Source organism: Chrysochloris asiatica, unplaced genomic scaffold, assembly GCF_000296735.1.
Source record: "Chrysochloris asiatica unplaced genomic scaffold, ChrAsi1.0 scaffold00003, whole genome shotgun sequence".
Classification (NCBI taxonomy): domain Eukaryota; kingdom Metazoa; phylum Chordata; class Mammalia; order Afrosoricida; family Chrysochloridae; genus Chrysochloris; species Chrysochloris asiatica.
In genome coordinates, this window is record NW_006408521.1 from 3,822,719 (window position 1) to 3,834,343 (window position 11,625).

Consider the following 11,625-nt stretch of genomic DNA (forward strand, 5'->3'; position numbering starts at 1 on the left):
TTTTTATTATGTATCTGTGAGGATAGTAACTATTGACAAAACTTGTAAGTAGGGTGAGAGTTTCAAAAAATTTATGGTTGGAAGATGTTATATCTCTCTATATATTTTTCTTTCAGCAAAGGTAGGATATAATCCTGTCAGTTTGTTATACTGTCATGGCTTGTATGTTACTATGATGCTGAAAATGATGCCAATGGTATTTGAAATCGCAGCAGAGTCACCCATAATGGCAGGTTTCAGCAGAGCTTTCAGATTAAGACAGACTAAGAGAAGGAGAAGTGGATCACCATTTCTGAATGGTTAGTAATAGAAAATCTTATGAACACCAGAAAAACATTGTCAGATATAGTGCTGAAAGATGAGCCCCTCAGGATGAAAGGCATACAGAATACAACTGGGAAGCGCTTCCTCCTTATAATAGAGTTGGCATTAATGATATGGATGGAGTTTGGGGACCTTTATTTGCTGATGGGGCACAATACAAAATGAGAAGAAACATCTGCAAACATCCCTTAATAATCAGAACGTGGAATGCATGATGTATGAAGCTAATAAAATTAGAGAGTGTCAAAAATGTAATGGGATTCATAAAGATCAATATCAAGCATTAGTGAGCTGAAATGGACAGGTATTGGCTATTTTGAATCAGAAAACTATAATGATTTATTATGCTGGGAGCAACAAATTCAAAATGAATGACTTTGCATTCATTGTCAAAGATGACATGACATTCATCATCCAAAAAAAAAAAAACCTCATGATTTACCCTGAAGTACCCTGCTATCAGTGGCACCTAACAACAACAATACTGCTATCTGTGACAGGAGAATATCCATACAGGATAATCAGTTCATATCACTAATACTCAAATTTATGCACCAACCACAAAAAGTAATGATAATTAAATTGAAGAATTCCATGAACTTGTTAAGCCTGAAACTTGTCAAAACATACAATCAAGATGCATTTATAATTACTAGTGATTGGAATGCAAAATCTGAAAGCAAAGAAAGGTTGGTAGGTGGAAAATATGGCCTTGGTGATAGAAAATATGCTGGAGATTACATGAGCGAATATTGCAAGACCAATGATTTATTGATGGCAAATACATTTTTAAACAACATAAAAGGTGAACTATACACATGGACCTCACCAGATGGAATACCCAGAAATCAAATTGACTACATCTGTGGGAAAAGAAAATGGAGAAGCTCAATATCATCAGCCAAAACAAGGCCAGGGATAGACTATGGAACAGACAATTAATTGCTCATATGCAAGTTCCAGCTATCAACATGAAATGCACCTGAATGTAAAGGAAACACAAACCCTCACAACTAGACCAATAGATAACATCATTATAAATGAAGAAAAGTTTGATATTGTCAAAGACTTCAATTTGCTTGTTTCCACAATCAATTCTCATGAAAGCAGCAGTCAAGACATAAAATGATATATTGCATTAGGCAAATCTGCTGCAAAAGAACTCTTTAAAGTGTTAAAGAGCAAAGACATCAGTTTGAGGGCTAAGGTGCAACTGACCTAAGCCATGGTATTTTCAGTCTCATCTCATATGCATGTAAAACTTAGACAATGAATAAGGAAGACTACAGATGAATCAAGGCATTTGAATTATGGTGATGACAAAGACTATTGAAAGTATAATTAACTGCCAGCAGAACAAACAAATCTGCCTTAGAAGAATGGTTCTCAGAAGTCAAGATGGGGAGGCTTCATTTCTTGTCCTTTGACATTATTATCAAGAGGGACCAGTCTCTGGAGAAGAACATCATGCTTGGGAAAGTAGGGGGTCAGTGAGAAAGATAAAGACTTTCAACAAGGTGAATTGACACTGGGCATGTTTCATCCATTTTACGCTGGAAGACATTTCAGCCTGTGAAGATGAAGCAGCTCATTCAAAGTCTTGCAGTTGGATGAAGACAGACCCATGACTAAGTATCAGTCTATTGATTTTTCATTCAGTATACTTTCTGGTATGGTGCTACAGAATAAGTTGTTGTTATGTACTGTGGAGTCAATTCTAACTCACAGCAACCCTGTACAGGATTTCTGAGGCTGTAAATCTTTACGTGAGCAGAAATCTTTCTCCTGCAGAACAGTGGGTCGTTTTGAATTGCTGACCATAGTGGACTGCTAATCTTAAAGTTGATGTTTCAAACCTACCTGGATAGATAGCTATGGATAATGAATATTATAATCCAAATTGAACATTTTTTAAAATGTTTTCATTCAAATCTGAGGATTTAAGATAAAGTTAAACTTTATTAGCCTCTAAGAACCCTATATAACCTAATCTCTATTCTTTCTCACACTTTTGTTATGTGACTACTCTGGCTCACACATCCCTATTCTTAATCTTATATTTTAAGATTTATTTTAACTTCATGTGATTTTGCTGTTTTATCTCTCCACTGATATAGAAACCATCTCAAATTTTTGTGGACCAAGTCTTAAAATATAGCAGCTTTCTGAAACATGAATTATCTGGTATAGAAGCATTTTCTTTTAATTCATCTGACTAATCTAAAACACCTAAACTGATATCACATAATAGACACTCTATTAGTTGTCTAAATATGACCCAAATACTTGCATATACTTTTAGAACCTATCTTTTCACTTTTGTATGTATCCATTTGCACAGATATATGCCTCAAGAAATTTTGAGGGGGTTGGTTTGTGTGTATGTTTGTGTGATAACATCAATTTTACACTTTGCATATAATTTCATTAATGAAAGATTTAACTGAGTCAACAAATAGCTACAACTTGAACATTAGTTCAGAAGATTTTCCACAAGACTCAGATACATCCCTCACTCTATTTCTCTATTCATTTGGGGATTGTTACTTTCATTGTCACACCTAAACATGTATTTTTATAAAACACAGTATGGTTTCATAAGAACCAAATACACCATTACATATGTATTAACATCTGTTCTGCTTTCTTTATAACTTTTTTATTCTATGGGAATAAATACTGCACATATATACACGTGATACACATATATGATGTGAGTCAAAAATAATCCACACTCTAGCTGAAGAATTTATTTTAATCAATTTTTAGAAAAGATAAATCATTTTTCAACATACTTTCCTTGCTTTTCAATAAATACACTTTGCCCATCTGTCAACAAGCTTTCATATTCCCTTATTTAAAAATGTTTTAGGCTGAGCTGCAAACTACAAATGCCCTACTATCTTCACTTCTTTATCAGAGGTGAACATTCATCCGGGACAGGCTGCTTTCAGGGGACCAATCAGGTAAAATTTTAATGGAGCAGGATCAAGACTACAGAGAGGCCTGTTTTTGCAGAGTGTCAACATTGTGGACACAGGCATGCGGACCTAGTCACACAACATCATAATACCCTTGAATAGCAGTCCTCTGCATTTAATTTGAAGTTTGGGCTTCAGCTCTTCAGTGAGTATCTCACTATAATGAGCACTTATTGACTGTTGAAACTTTTTACTGATAATGTTCCAATACTGGCCCTTGAGAAGCCCCCAAAACTGTAAGCTTCAATTTTACTGCTCATGGTTGACTTTTGACGTTTTTCTTGGTAGGTGCTTGAAAACATTTCCATTCCATGTTCTGCTGTTTACTCTGAGGCTCATAGTGATGAATCCAAGTCTCATCACCAATAACAATTTTTTTTTTAAGGAAACTTACCTTCCTTTGAGTAGCGATCCAAATTTTATTTTCAGATGTCCAAAGGCTTCTGTTTATGTTTTTCCCAGAGTTGTTTCAGTACCCATCTATCACAAACTTTTCAAAACCCAAGCATACTGTGGATTATTTCATAGGTAGAGGCATGGCTGATTTGCAAATGATTTACCACATAGTCCACCATCACTCATCTATTCGAAAATTTCACATGACGTTTAGTGTTGTCATCAGCTGTGGACATGGGCATTTTAATATAATTGGAGTGTGGATAATTTTTGACTCACTCTCATATATACAATTGTCTCTTATTACCTGTTGAGTATGTGTGCTTATATTTATTTATATATTATAGCTAGTTTAATAAAAAGGAGCAGTGATTAAATAGAGGGAAATTGTAAATGTAATTTATGGTTCTCATCCTTAATATGAAAAATATTCATTGCTTAGATTATTGTTTAATTTTAGTATCCTTCAGTGATTTATTTTTCTAGACAGGAATGAGATAAAAGCATTCCAATTATCTATAATTGTAAATGCAATTCCATTTTTCAAGAACAAATAAAACATGATACTAAAATTGTTATAGAAATAGTAAAAATGATATAATCAATATTAATTAGTTAAAGAAATGTGACCTCCAGGGATATGATTATATAATTGTCCAAAGCTATAGAATTATTAAAATTATGAAATGTCTTACAAAGTACTGTATACCCTGAATCAATTGTAGTGATTACAACTCTCATTTGGGGTCAGCAACTGCAAAACATGTGGCAATAATCATTCTTCCCGCAGCCCACTTTATTCAGCGGGATTTCATAAGCCATTGCAATGGCCACGCAGAAATCAGACACCAAACTCACAGTTATTGTGGTTATTAGGGAAATTAACAGGTTACAATTCATCCTCAGAAATATTCAAGGTACAGATAAGGTCCACCTCCCCTCTGCTGTGCCCGCAGGTCGGTTTCTCTCTTGCCCTCAGTCCCTTGGCTTGGCCTCAGCACTTTCCTGGCAGTGTTAACAAGCTCCTTTCAAACTGCTGAATAGTGCTTACAGGGCACTCCATGCCACCATATGCCTCAGCTTGAAGGCACTTCGCTCTAGTTCCTAACCTAGCTCTCCCAGTTAAGTGCCTGAAGGCACCCCACTTAGCCAGCAAGCTTCCCGCCCAAAGTCTCGCAGTGTTACTTGCTCCGTGGGCTAGGAAACCCACCATGCTCAAGTTCTGCCTCTAGGTTCGGCTGCTCCTGCTGCTGTGGTTCCTCTGCCACCTCTCCATATTACAGCTTTCTGTCCCTGGGATGAGGACAGTCAATGTGTAGGGAGGTCTGGATTAAAAGGATTCCCTCTGCTCCTGGTTCTTCACTGATGGTAGTGAGACCCCCTGTCCTGCTTCTGAGATGGCTTATTTCATACCCAGTCAATATTAACTCTACGAACAATAACTCACAACGGACTATATAATCCTATATATATAATCTTCCATCGTCTACTCAGGCTCATCAGGAAAAGAGACATTTGGTGTGGTTACAAAGACTAAGGCTAAATAATTCACTATACCATTTGAATGATATGTTACTGTTCATCCCCCTATCCATTTTAATATATTGTATATATATTTTTCTGCCTACAATTCCCATGGGATTCTGAGTAATATAAAGAACACAAATAATAACATTAATATCTAATATTTGGCCCTCACTAATTACCACACTGTGCTAATTCACGTACATTCATTAACTTATATATGGTACCATAGTAGTTATGAGTCGGGCTGTGAACCTCAAGGTTAGCAGTTCAAAACTACCCGTGGCTCCATGGGTGAAAGATGAGGTGTTCTGCTCCTATAAAGATTTACAGCCTCGAAAACCCTGTACAGGGTCACTATGAGTTGGAACCAACTCCACAGTACTTAACAACAACAACATCTCCTAAAAGCACATGCTTTTTAAAAATTATATGAATTAGGCATTTTCAGTGACTTACATAAGAAAAATAATGATCAGAAAAGTCAGATACCTTGTCAAAATGTCACCACCACAGTCTACTTGTTAGAATTTGTGCAGATCCTAAACCTTTGCTGAAGTCCTTGATCCCTATTTAATTATCAAAACCCTAGGTGTACAGTCAGGCTTCTATAGGAATAGTCACGTACTTGTTGTCAAATCTATCATAAGTCAACATTTCAGTTCTTAAGTTATCTTATACAACTGCAGTTCAAATTATTTTACTCAAACTCAGCAATTAATATCAAAGAAACTGTATACAGTATGACATATGCCTCACAAACTTTGACAATACCCTACTCATCTACTAAAGTCCAAGGCCAAAGATACAGGCCCTGGCCACGTAGATTTCTTTAGCAATCCATATGTTCTGCTTCCTAAAATGCTATTTTATCCCTTAGACCTACATACCTTCCGTATTTTGCCAGAACAGAGCATGGAACCATAAACCATATATCATGGAAGAAAAAAATTCTTGAGCAAGTTCATTCTCAAAAGAAAGAGGCAAGACAAAGATGTGGAGTCTAATCTGTTCTTCTTCTCCTTCCAAAATCACTAATTGGATGTATTTCTGAACGTCCTCTGGGATGAAATGTGTAAAAGGGTTGAAAGAAACTAATAGTGTTCACATAAAAGTACACATCAGTGTAGAAAATATAGATTTTTCTGCCCCAAATCCTGCCTCAGCAGTGAGTATAATTTACATATCTCTATTATGGTGCTATGGGGTAATATGCTAGACTATGAAGTCTGTTTGAATCAAAGGTCATCGGTTCAAGTTCACCAGCTGCTCCTCGGAAACTCTATACAGGGTCGCTATGGGTCAAACCAACTCGACAACCTTAACAACAACAACATCTGTATAGACAGAGTCCTGTTATGGTGCAATAGGATAAATACTGGGTTGCTAACTGCAAGGTCAGCAGACAAAACCCACCAGCCACTCTTCAGAATCCCTATACAGGGTCACTATGAAACAGAACCTACTCTAAGGCACATAATAACAACATTTGCATAAACACTGAATATTGATTTAACTAATATTGGGGTCCTCATGTGGTGCTATCAGTTCATTATCTGGACTGCAAGGTTGGTTTGAACTGCAAGGTTGGTGGTTCAAGCTCTCCAGTCACTCTTCAGAAACCCTGTACAGGGTTGTTATGAGTTGGAACCAACTTGATGGCACTTAACAACAACAACAGCAGCATACTCCTGTTGTGATGCCTAGGATCAGCACTGGACTGTGAACCACAAAGTTGGCAGTTCAAACCCACCAACTGCTCCTTGTAAACCCAATACAGGGTAGCTATGAGTCAAAATTGACACAAAGGTATTTAACAACACCCATGTATGTATTTTTGAAAAATAAAGGAACAATAATATCTAGTTGATACATATGAGTGTGTGTGCACACATGTTGGGGCATACAAGAGAGGTGTATCCTTCTCTGCTGTAGATAGAGCAAATGGATAATATATAAAATATAATTATTACACTTAAGCATTTTTTACATAACAAGGAAAACTTCAAAAGAAATAGCTGCAAGTTCAAAGTAGTTCCTTCAAACAAACATAAATCAGGGGTGGGATGAAGTTTCTAGGCAAGGGATTTGTTTGTACCATTATTTGATCAAAATAAGACATTTTTTATTTAGCATAAATTTTTAAATACCATAAAACAACAGCAGCAAAAAATCAGATCTCCACCTGTTTCTGTGATGCCTATGCTTAGACAAATCAACAAAGCCAAACAAAATGGAGGAAGGAAAGAAAAAAACAAAAGAAAAGAAAAGAATGTATGCTTACAAGTAGAAACCTATGGTTAAAATAAAGACATTGAAACTGCTCCTTTGTGTATTCCTTCTTACAAGGAGAAAAGAGAGGGCTGTAGCATGAATATTAAGTTGCATTCTCAGAGACCCACGACTGCTTTCAAGTACTCTACAATTGCACTGTCCAAAATGGAAAACATCAATATAATTGAATTTAAATATATGCTTTTTAAATCTGTCAGTTGGCTATCTTTATTTCAAGTGTGGAAAAACATGTGTGACTTCTGTAAACCATTATGGAGAACAAAAATAAACATTTATACCATTATAGAATTATTCAAATTTATGCACTAGTAACTAAAGTCAATGATGAAGATTTTGAGGAATTCTACCAACTTTTTCAGACTGAAATTGAACAAAAATGCAATCCAGATACATTGATAATTACTGGTGATTGGAATGCAAAAGTTGGGAACAAAAAGTGGGGACCAATAGGAAAAATGGTCTTGGTGATAGATGTGACACCAAACATCACATGATAGAATTCTGCAAGATCAACAACTTATTCCTTTCAAATGTCCTTTTCAGCAACATAAATGGCAGCTACACATATGTGTGTGTGTTTAAGAAGCATCCTATGCACCTGTCAAATGTACTGCATAATTTTTGGTTAGAGATGACTTTGTGTGTGTATAAAATCTGCATATTAGTAATACAGTTAGATTTTAATGATTTATTTATATATTGTTTCTCTGTTGACAATCCCAAAGTTTGTTTGCTTAACATTCTTTATATAAGGGCATTAGTAACTTGGGGCTAAAAGAGTAAACATAATTACTCTCAGCACATTCCCAGACTTGGGTTAATGCACTAGACTGCAAAGTCGATTTGAACAGCAAAGTCAACAGTTCACCAGCTGTTTCTAGAAAACCCTATGCAGGGTCACTATGGGTAGGAACCACCTCAACAGCACTTAACAACAACAACAGCAGTAGTGTACCAGGAGTCCTGATGTGATGCTGTGGGTTAATGCATTGGGCTGCAAAGTCAGTTTGAAACAAAGTTGGCCTGTCAAGCTCACCAGCCCCTCTTTGGAAATGCTATACAGGATCACTATAGGTCAGTACTGACTCAGCAGCACTTAACAATAGTATAGCACCAAGACAAAGTACATAAATTAAATGAAATATGCATTAGTGTGGGAACAGAAGTTCCAACAAAGGCATTGACTAGATGGGCATTAGCCAACAAATGTTTGCTCTTGATTTTCAAAGATAATATCCATTAGGTCAGTTTCTCTGAATATGTGAACATATTTAGAATGTTAAGAGAGAGTGATCAGATGCTCTCTGTTGCACCTTTCAGTTTTGGTATCTCTAATTGTAACTTAAGGAGCTGTGGTAATGTAGAGGTTACAAGTCCCGCTGGTAACCTCAAGGTCAGCAATGTGAAACTACCAGCCGTTTCCCGGGAGAAAGATGAGGCTTTCTGTTCCCGTAAAGATTTACAGCCTCAGAAACCCTGCACAGGGTCGCTGTGAGTTGGAGCTGACTCCATGGCACACCACCACCAGCACCACCACTTTGTTTTGCAAGACAAATAGAATAGCTATTGTTTTGCACAAATTCCATGGGCTTCCTGTTGATCCCCACTTCTTTACAGCTGTGTACAGGGCCTTGCAAATTGCCTTTAGGGCTCCAACTAAAAGCATAACACACCACTTTTACATAGAGCATCAATTGCAACTTTCAAAGAAACTTGAGAGCCCACGTGCAAGTAACTTAAATTGTAAACAGTCTTTTGTTTTATAAATGAAAAAAACCTAAGTTCACAATGAAGTTAACTGCTTAAAAAAGAACTACATTGGTAACACAAGTAAGATTGGTGTACTTTCAACATCTTGTTGTTGTTGTTAAGTGCCTTCAAGTTGATTCTGACTCCTAGCTTGAACCACTGGACCTTGTGGCTCAAACTGACTTTGCAGTCCAACGAATTAATCCACAGCACCACACTTAAATAGCCTTTCAACATTAGCATTCTTTCTTTCCCTTCCGTTCTTTTTCAACTTTCATTCATTCCTTTATTTCTTTTTCCCTTGTTTTATTCCTTTTATGTAGGCAACCTCTCATGTGCTATTCATTCATTCACCTTTTTTTTGTTTTTTGCCAAAAACGTTGCATGTTCCAGAGACATTGTTAATTGCTAAGTATTTATAAATAAAAGTTATAATCACAGCTATAAAAATAATAGCTAAGGTGTCAGAACAAAATAGAACAGACTCTTCTTTTCCTGTTTTGCCATTCCAAATTAAATGAAACATTCTGAAAGTTATTTAAAAGACAATGGTAAAAGAGTCAGAAAGCTGAAGAGAAGGCAGACTGGCTAGTTGATGAATGACAATATGTTGTTTCCTGGGTTTTCTTTTTATTTTTGAAATACCCTAAACACCAAAGAGGCCTGTAACAAGAATCAGAAATTGGCGTAGAATAAAAAAGAAAAGGGAAAAAAAAAAAAGGAAAAGATGGTTTTTCATGGCCAAAGGACATATTGTTGTTCTATTGTTGTGTTCCAGCAAGCTGCTTCCGACTGGTTGTTGTTGTTGATTCCCACCCATAGTGACCCTGTGTGGTGAGCTTGAACCACCAACCTTGCAGTTCAAATGGCTTTGCAGTCTGGCGCATTAACCCATAGCGCCACACCAATGCCATCAAATCAGTTCTGACCCAGATCTACCCTATACACAACAAAATGAAACACTACCTGGTCCTGTGCCATTCTCACAATTGTTATGTTGCTATTGTCTAATGCATCTTATTGGGGTTCTACTTCTTTTTTGCTGTCTCTACACATGTTTTTAAAGAATCTTGGTATGGCATTATGGGTGAATAGTTTGGACTGTAAATTTGGCTTGAACTGCAAGGTCAATGGTTCACGCTCACCAGCCAATCCTCAGAAACCCTATACGGGGTTGCTATAGGTAGGAACCGACTTGATAGAACTTAACAACAACAACAACACTTCACCAAGCATGATATTCTTCTCCAGGGACTGCTCCTTTCTGATAATATGTCCAAAATATGAAATATGAAGTCTGGCCATATTGGCTTCTAAGGACCCTTCTGGTTAAGCTTCTACCAAAATAAATTTCTGTTCTTCTAGCATGGTACCTTTAATATTCTTCTCCAACACTGTAATAAAGGCATCAGTTTTCCTACTGTATTCCTTATTAATTGTCCAACTTTCATACGAATATAGAAATAATTAGAAAATACCATGACTTGGATCAGGAGTACTTTAGTCCTCCAACTGACTACTTTGTTCTTGAACACATTAAAGAGGTCTTATGAAGTATATTTGTCTAATGCAATACGTTTGATTTCTTGACTGCTTTTTCCATGAGTGTTGATGATGAATCAAAGAAAATTAAGTTTTTGATAAATTCAATCTTTTCTCCATTTATCATGATGTTACTTGTTGCTCAAGTGGTGAGGATTTTTATTTCCTTTTCACTGAGGTGCACCCCATAGGGAAGACTGTGGTATTTGATCTTCATCAGTAGGTATTTTAAGTTTTCTTCACTTTCAGTAAGCAAGGATGTATCATCTGCATATTGAAGGCTATTAATGAGTCTTCCTCCAATCCTGATGCAACGTTCTTCTTTATATTATCCAGCTTCTCAGATTATTTGTTCAGCGTACATATTGAATAAGTATGGTGAAAGGATACAATCTTGATGCACACCTTTCAGTGTCCCTTCTTTCTTTTCTAACAACTGCTTCTTGGTCTATATACAGGTTCCTCAGGAGTATAATTGAGTGTTCCCGAATACTCTTTCTCTGTAATGTTGCCCACAGCTTGTCATTATCCACAGTTGAAAATCTTTATTTAATAAAAGCACAGTAAACATCTTTTTGGTAGTTTCTGCTTGCAGCCAAGATGCAACTGATATCAGCAATGATATACCTCTTTTCATGTCCTCCTTGGAATCTGGCTTGCACCACTGAAAGCTCACTATCAATGTACTGTTACATCCATTTAAAGATTACCTTTAGCAAAATTTTACTTACATGTAATTTAAATGACATTGTCTGAAGATTTCTGCATTCCATTCTGTGACCTGTCTTTGGGATAGGGACAAATATGGATCACT